The following is a 9,417-nucleotide window of genomic DNA, read 5'->3' as shown; positions in this document are numbered from 1 at the left end:
TAAAAAAATTAACGGTTTCAGTTACCGCAACCGTTACGCTACGGTCTTTACATCCTGCAACCGCAACCTCGCCACCGCTACCGTTACGGCGACCGCAATCGCTTTTCAAGAACCTTGACAGAGAGCAATTCGTATTTTAAGTAAATCTCAAGAAGTATATTTATAATTTACCCTTATTTTTTTAAATTTATTTATTTCTTTATTTGTGTGTGTGTATGGGGAAGGATTGAAAGCACTAGAAACAAAGATGGAGTGAGTTTTGAACAAGAATAATATTATATGTATCAATTAATTTATTAATTAGTATATTAATAAATAATTTAATATAATTTAATTTTTTTAAATATTTATAATTTATATAATAAATAAGATTAATAATAATGACATAATAAACACCATCGTTTGAACAAACATGCCCATTACTATTAAAGGTGGAGGAAAATACAGAGGAGGGAGTGCGTGTGGATTTGGCAAAGCAAAAGCCAAAGCCTTCACGTACGGAAATCGCTATTGTTTCTTTCTCAACTCATCAAATTCAGGATCAAGAATTGATTTCTCTCTATCTCTCTGGTATTTTTTTACAAAAATGTTTAAGATTCCTTTCCCCCACCTTCTTTGATCCTTTTTACTTTTGATTGGTCTATTTTTCTCTTCTTCTTTTTTTCTTCTTCTCTCTCAATCCCCAACCCCTACGTGTGTGTGGAGGTGGTGGGAGTGGGCACCAAGGATCCTCTAGAGTGAAATTTCTCTAAAATTTCCTAGAGTGCTATATTGTGTGGTTGAGATTTACTGGCAAGTCACATCAGAAAAATTGATGTGACTTGCCAATAAATCTCAACCATACACTGTAGTACTTTAGGAAACTTTAGAGAAAAATCACTCTAGAAGATCCTTGCTCGGGAGTGGGAGTTTGGAGGGAGTCTATATGGCTACTGATTTTTTTATTTGTATCACAGTTTCCAAGATATAAGCTGGCTACCCGTCCTTAAAGGTTCATTAATTTTTTCCTTTTATAATTATTTTATTGTTAAAAGTCTTAAATATTAAAAAATTAATAAAATAAAAAAATTATTTTAATGTTTAATTTAAAATGCCCCCCCAAAAAAAAAAAAAAAAAAAATTGAGCCAGACAACACATCCAACAATCTGAAAAGTATGTTGAAAATCATTTCGAAAAAGAAATGCATAAATCATAAAGATATATTGAATGTATTTGTAATGTCATTTTACATAAAATCTTACCTATCAATAAAAAAACCTCAAGAGATTGGCATGTCAATTTTTGTTTCCCATTAACTCAAGTTATCCAACCATCCAATCTTTATTACTAATTAGTACGTAAGATTTGTTATTAGTTAGTAATATTTTGAAGTACTATTATTATTGAGTTCCTAATTCTCTTCAATTAGGTATCTTAATTGAAAGGTGTTGTTGTGATCACGTGATTATTGTTATTTAATTAATTTAATTTTTTTACATAAATATTTTATTTATAAAGTCTTACAATTTGAACAATTCAAATCAAATAATAAGAGCGAGCTCGTAGTGAGGTTCAAGAAAGCCCAACATCATCTTTTAGTTAGGATGCCCAACAGCTGGAGAGAATGTTAATTCTTATTATTATATTTAATAGTTATTCACGGATTAAATCTATTCTAACTCATCAATTTTAAATTTGTAAACATGTTTCTACCTCTCATCAATATAATAAAAGAAAATTGACTTCTTATCATTCTTGCCTTTAGCAAGCAGGCACATCACATGTAGCAATCGTGAGAACGTGTTTGACATTTTGAGAGAGATATGAATGTTAATTGCTAAGATATCTTTGGCTCAGAATTTGAAGAGAAATTTAAAAAGAAAACAAAAAAAGATGGTAAAATAAAAATAAAATATATTTATATTTTATTTAATTTTATACACTTTTTCTTCTTCTCTTTTTAAACTTCTTTTCAAATCTCTAACTAAACACAAACTTAATTTAATTAGGACAATTGCAAGTTGACGGACTGGATAAGGAGGGACTGTAATCTATCGGATTATTAGTCCTGAGATACATTGTCCCCGGACTATTTAGTTGGACTGTATTTGTATCTTATGTTTGTTTAGTCATGGGATTAGATGTCCGGATTAGACTATTTTTAGTAAATCCAATGTTTGTTTGGGATATTATAGAGAAGGATAAATGCTCAAATGACTATTTTATCCTTTTCAATTATTTACTAAGTAATAGTAATATTAAACATAGTTTTAATATTTTAATTATTTTTAGTTAGATTAAATAAAAATTTATTTTATTTTATTTTTTGCACAATTAAATAAATATATTTTTAAAAAATTGAATATGAATAAAAATATATGTTATTTTTTTGATTAAAATTTTAAATAATAATAACAATTAAATAATGAAATAAAATAAAACATCTTTAAAATTTAAATAAAGAAATTAAATAAAATATAAACAAAATTTTAAAATAAAACATCAATAAAATATCTATAAAAAATTAAATAATTAAAACAAAAATAAAAATTAAATAAAATTATTTTATTTTTAAATTGAAACATTTAAATTTTATTGAATTTTACTAAATATAATACATAATTAAATATCAGAGGACAAAAATGTAATTTTAATAACTAATCCCATGGGATGAGTTATCCCATGGTTTCTATTCATCCCATGGTTTCTATCCCACCCCCCATGGGATAACATAGTCCCACAAATATGAGACTAATAGTCCAAAAAAATTACTAGTCTGGACCAAGAAATTCATACCAAACAACAAATTATTAATCCATCCAATCCCATGGTGTTATTTTTCAAAACAAAACACTCTAACAGATCTCCCGAGGCCATGGGGAATAATGCCATAAGGTAGTAGTCCACAAGTTAGGTTGGGCCCTTCCTGAAAAACAAATACGTACTAAAAAAATTAAGTAGTGGTGGGCATTTTTAGGCCGAGGGCGTCTGTACTTTACATTGGACTGCTTTTATGAAATAAACTTGTGTAGCATTGTACCTCAATCTAGTATATGAAAGAGTGACATATTAGGATGGTCACATATGTCATTTAAAGAATTTGTTTGAGTAGTCATTTAATCAAGTTTGCTTTGCTAGTTAAAAAGCTACTCTCCATAAATATACAAATGTCAAAGTTAGATATAGTACTGAATTATATATATTTTTGGTTATGTATATAATGGTGCAAAAATAGTAGAGAGAATGAAATTTAGCTGAAATTATTTTTGTGGATCCTATCATGGAAAAATGAAAAAAAGAATAAAAAGTTTTGTAAGAGGAGCTAATTTAAGCCCACTAAATTATTTAGGCCCAATAGCCCAAGATTAGTGGGCCCGAATTTATCGCAAGTCCAAGATTGGTGGGCTTGGATTTATCGCCGTCAAACGGGCTGAATGGCTCTAAGCCTCGAAAGGGTTCGGATCCACAAACCTAGAGACTTACTCAGGCCCGGACTCGAAAGGGTATTAGGCAAGCCTAGAGATCCGAGGCATTCGGACTCGAAAGGGTTCGGATCCACGAACCTAGAGGTCCGAAATACTTGGCTTCGAACGGATTCAGACGCAATCTAGAAGTCGCTCCGTTAATGAGTCCCAGAACACTTGCGGGCTCGGAGCTTTCCAGGATCTACGCACCAGAACCATGGGCGTAATGGAGTTCGAACAAAGGACCCGATCCCGAGGACGGTGAGTGGAGACAAATTCACTCTTCGGTTAAACTAGCCTATACCTGGGTCGAGGTGGCACGACCCCAGGGGGTCCATGAGACTCGATAATATTTTGCGGCAGGACGTCCTCTGGGACTACCCCTGACCCTTTGGGATGATTGGGGATCATTGGTTAGGTGTGGCTAAGAAGAAGGGTTCGCTGAGGGAGTGATCTCCTCTTCGGGGTTTTCTCATCCTCGGAGAAGTCACCTCCTCGGAGAGGTCACCTCCTCGGACAAAGTGGTTAGAGAGAATATCCCCCATGTGCCTTGCACATGGGCTCTATCCTACATCATGAGGTGCCTATAAATAGCACCCACACATAGCTTTACAAGGGATGGATTTTGGAGATTTTTAACTCTTGGGAAAGAACTAATTTCCCTTCTCCATTATCAACCTTGAGAGTGAAAGTGGGAGATCCATGGGAGAGCCTTGCCATTATTCTATTCTCTAGCCATTTTGCCTTCTTCTTCACCCAATCTCTTATCTCCATCATCTCCTTTGTTGTTGTGTTCCTAAGTTGAGATTATTGAAGAATCTAAGCCTCTCATCATATTCTAGAGAATTCGAAATTGTTCTTCAAGGATCTTCGAAGATCTTCGAAATTTCCAACTCTTTTTCTTGAACCCTCTCCTACATTTTGGCGACTCTGCTGGGGAGGCGGATTGTTTAATGGTCTCAACGAGATCTGGAATCCACACAACTCCAACAAGGATGGCGGGAGAAGATGAAGTTCACCAACAAGGATCCTCTAATGGTGGTGATGACAGAACCATGGCTCCAGATCAACCACTTTTACTTGAAGCCATTCAAGGACTTCAAAATACTCAGCAAGAGATTCTTACCACTCTTCAGAATCTCACTCACACCATGTTGGTGATGAGTTCTAACTTTGCACCGGCACCAAACGGAAATCAAACTGGTGGTGGAGTTATTCCCGCCGGAGCGCAAAATCAAATCCAAGGAGAAGTAGGCCCCAATCAGCCTATGGCTCATGGCAACACGGCCACAGTAACACATGCTCAAACCACAGTAGGCGGCAGCAGTTTGCCCATGCCCGGGCTCCATGGCGTGCCGAGCCAAGATCCAATGGTGACTAGGGGAGTTTCTGGTGTAATGAATGGCGCTCCGACGACTGTTGCTGTCCAGGAAAACATAAGGAGCATGATGGCGCAAAAGGGAGCTTTGCCCGTACCTAATCTTGTTACGCCATCAATAAATGTTACCCAAGCACCAAGCGGGCCTCCTTTGGTGCCGACAACAAATCTGCAAGCACAACCCGGTATAGCGGCGCCGTGCGGTGGACTCTATGGGCCTCAATTCAATATCCCATCACCAACTGGCTTGTCTATAGGCGCTGATGGCCAGTATCGTCAAATGTCCTCACCAATGATGAATTCGCAGCACCAGAATGGCCAAGACGCCCCTAGCTCAGTCTTCGGGTACATAAGCCAAGTCCCGGGAATACAACCATCAAACTCTCTCCCTCAACAGTTTCTCACTCTCGCCGATGTGCAGGCCATGTTCGATCTCGAACGGGGCAAGAGGACCTTACCCTCTTTGCCTGATCCAGACGTCAAGCCGCCTTACCCCATTGAGATGCTGAGCTATCCATATCCTGAGGGGTATACAGTGCCAAAGTTCATCAAGTTCGACGGCAAACAAGGAAATGCCCGAGAACATGTTGTGCGATTCATCGAGACTCTAGGTATTCATGGTTCAAACCACGTCCTCCGACTGAGAGAATTCTCTAAGTCCCTCACCGACCGAGCATATAGTTGGTATGTTAATTTGGCCCCAAACTCTGTCCGAAGTTGGGAGGAAATGGTTAACAAATTCCTCTCCAAGTTCTTTCAAGTGGCGGAGAAGGTGACCACACTTACATTGTGTAAAGAGAAGCAACAAGAAAGTGAAGACATCCTTGACTACGTCAAAAGGTTTCAGGACAAGGCCGTGGATTGTCATGAAGCTGTTGAGGAGAGTTATCTGGTTCAAATTTGTCTAGAAGGGGCATTGAGCAGGTACAAAATGTTTCTAGTTAACCACAAGCTACCCACCTTCTCGGCATTAATAGAAGCAGCTCGGAACATTAGCATTCCTCAGGCTCAGGAGTCCGGATTTAAAGCCAGTTACAAGACTAGTTTCAGGTCATCTCGTGGACCTATCGTTGCTGCTACCTCTGCCCTGGATACCCGAAATTCACAAGGAGGAGGTCATAGAGGCCAGAAAAGAAAGCAATATAATGGTGAAAAGGGGAATGTTTCTTATCCATGTGGAATCGAGGAAGTGAAAGCTCTAGTTAAGGAATGGGTGGCTGACGGAGAGCTAAAATTGCCTTATGTTGAAGAAATGCCATCAAAAAAGGACCGTGAGAGCCCTGAATTTTGTGTCTACCATCGTACATTGAAACATCCGACAGAGAAGTGTTGGACTCTCAGGAAAATCTTCAGAGATAAAGTCGAGGCAGACGAATTGAGGTTCAAAAAGCGAGGGACTCAAGACATCCGAGAACAACCGTATCCTCAACACCGAGACAAGGGCAAGAATGTTGCTATGATAGCTTATGAAGGCCCAATGATCGAGGCTATCGCTAATCTCGATGACGATGACTGTTATCTGGACGACATCCTCGAGCCAGAGGGTGAGCAAGTTTACTATGGAAGTGCTCTCGATCCAGAGGGCAGAACATTTATGACTCATGGCGAAGATCCCTTTGATCCAGAAGGAGGAGAAGAATACTATGGAAGAGGAGGACACCATGTTTATGTGGCATCTTATTTTGAGGAGACCGAGGAGATGGTTAACTACGAGCCTCCAAGAGTGGAAAAAGATCCGGATCACTATGCCAAAACCCTGTAAGACTGTGTAAAGTTCAAGCAGTTCTTTGACCAGCTTGGACTTTCCAGGGAGGCAAGAACGGAAATCACCAAGTCTATCATTAATATAGCCGAGGCACACCATGAGGAATGCATGTCGACTGAGGGATCTATCCCGAGGAAGGCAAAAGAGCAATCTAGTGCCATTACTTTCTCCGAGGCTGATCGAAAGTATCCTTTTTCTCACAATCGCCCGCTTTATGTGACTGTTTTTATTAATGGGGTTGAGTTCAAAAGGGCCTTTCTAGATAGTGGAGCCTCTATCAACATTATGACTCGCGCTACTCTAGAAAAAGCCGGAATCTCTGAAGAACGCATTGTGAAGCAGCCGATAGTCATCACTGGCTTCGGTGGAGAAAGGAGAGTTACTATCGGATGCGTAACAAGTGATTTAGCCGTTGGAGAGATTCGCTCGGCCACCAAGTTCCATATTATCGATTCTGAGGCAAATTATCACATCATTCTAGGGAGGACCTGGATGCATAGATATGGGGCTGTGCCATCAAGTTATTATCAGTGTATTAAGGCTAAATGGGGAAAGAAGACGGTGACAATTCAGGCTACAGAAAGGCCGTTCGAGATCCATGAAGCTCATTATTCTGATGCCATCTACTTCACCGAACTGGCTATCGAAGAAGTTCCCACCACCTCTAAGCCTCGAGGGGTCAAAATTCCTCGTTGGGAGGATATCAAAGATGACAAGGAGCCGATGACAGAATCAAGTAAGCGGGCGATGTCTAGACCAGAAAGTCCGCCTATTCCTCGGAAGGTGATGAAAGTTCGAGAAGGAGGCAAGATGGTGTATTATTTATGAAGGTGCGGGGAGTCGGTTTCTTCAGTCACCGACTCCGAGTCAAAAGAAGAGCCTCCTGACAATGATATAGTAATAAAGCCTGAAGTGGCTCCAGAATGTATGCAAGATGGGCCGAAGCCTCAGCCTGAACAACTTATCGAAATAGATCTAAGTGATGGACAAGATGCACCGAGGCCGGTATTCGTAAGTTCGAGCCTTAGCCCAGAAAAGCGGGAACAGTTGTTAAAGTTGATAAACCGATACTCAAATGTGTTTGCTTGGTCATATAAGGAAATGCCCGGACTAGATCCTGACCTAGTCTCCCACTATCTTGATGTGTTCCCAAACTCCAAGCCAATTAAGCAAGCTGCTCGAAAATATCATCCAGATCTCGAAGAGAAGATTAAGGAGGAGATTGAAAAACTTCAACAGGCTGGTTTCATCCGGCCAATACAGTACCCCACGTGGTTAGCAAACATCGTGCCAGTAAAGAAGAAGAATGGCCAAATCAGAGTATGTGTAGACTTTCGAGATTTGAACAAATCTTGCCCGAAGGATGAATTCCCTCTTCCTCACATCGACACCCTCGTGGATACTACCTCGGGACACCAGATGTTCTCATTCATGGATGGATTCAGTGGATACAATCAGATTAAGATGGCTGAAGAGGACGCAGAAAAGACTGCTTTTAGAACACCTCTCGGAAACTTCTTCTATACAGTCATGCCTTTCGGACTCAAGAATGCCGGTGCAACTTACCAAAGGGCTATGACTGCAATCTTTCATGACATGATCCATCATGAGATGGAAGATTATGTTGATGATCTAGTGGTGAAATCCAAGAAAGAAGAAGACCATCTCCGAGACCTTGAGAAGGTATTCAAGAGGTGCCAGAAATTCAAAATGAGGATGAATCCTCTCAAATGTGCTTTCGGGGTGACGACTGGGAAGTTCCTCGGGTTTCTTGTACATAGGCATGGTATCGAGGCAGATGAAGACAATGTCAAATCTATCAGAGCAATGCCTCCCCCGCATTCTCAGAAGGAGTTAAAGAAGTTCCTCGGGAAGGTGTCTTATATTCGGAGGTTTATCCCAGCACTGGCAGAGATCTCTGCGCCTTTCGGCTCTTTGTTAAAAGGAGATGCCAAGTTCGAGTGGAACCAAGAGCACCAAAAGGCCTTTGAGAGAATCAAGGCGGCCTTAACCTCGCCTCAGACCATGATAGCCCCGCAGCCCGGGGTGCCTCTAATGTTGTACCTAACTTCAACCCCCAAGTCCATAGGGGCATTATTGGTCCAAGATATAGATGGAGCAGAACGCCCGGTGTATTACATCGGCCGGAAGATTCGAGGAGCAGAAGTCCGATATACTCCGATAGAGAAACATTGCTCAACTTTGGTATTCACCCTTCCGGAGGACTGGAGAGGAGAAGTCCTCGAACAACTCAGAAGCAAAGTTGGAAAATTGACTATGGCCAAGCTTGCCCAATTCATAATTATTCAGGGTGAAATTTATTTCCGAGGAGGTACCGGATTCCTAGCCTGGTGTGTTGGCCAACAAGAAGCGAGTTTCCGACTACAACAGATCCATGAAAAGTCTTGCGGGGATCTGGATATCAGTCTGTACAGAAAGATCTAAAGACATGGCTATGATGGTGCATGATGGCCACAACCCGAGCAGCTGGTGAAAGCTTTCCAAATGATCTTACAACTCTAGGGGCAAATGTCAACATTCCGTAAAAGAAGTCTACCTATGACATTTACAGTTTGCATTTACTGCATTGTCCATAAAGTTCTATCTTTCTTATGTTATGAAGAAATTTACTTCCTCCATATTATGTATCTCCATTAAAAGTTATTTTCTCTACATTGTATATCTTCATTGTGTTATGTTGCTTGAAACAGTTTTCAATTTTTGTTGCCCCTCAAAGAAGAAAAAGGAACGGTAGACTCAGTTACCAACCTGAAGGGAGTTTTCTTGACACAGTAGAAGTATACTTCCACTCGGACCTCCGAAGAGCAGC

Source organism: Camellia sinensis, chromosome 1, assembly GCF_055761805.1.
Source record: "Camellia sinensis isolate YWXY chromosome 1, ASM5576180v1, whole genome shotgun sequence".
Lineage (NCBI taxonomy): Eukaryota > Viridiplantae > Streptophyta > Magnoliopsida > Ericales > Theaceae > Camellia > Camellia sinensis.
The sequence above is the reverse complement of the archived record's forward strand: the minus strand, read 5'-3'. Positions refer to the sequence as shown.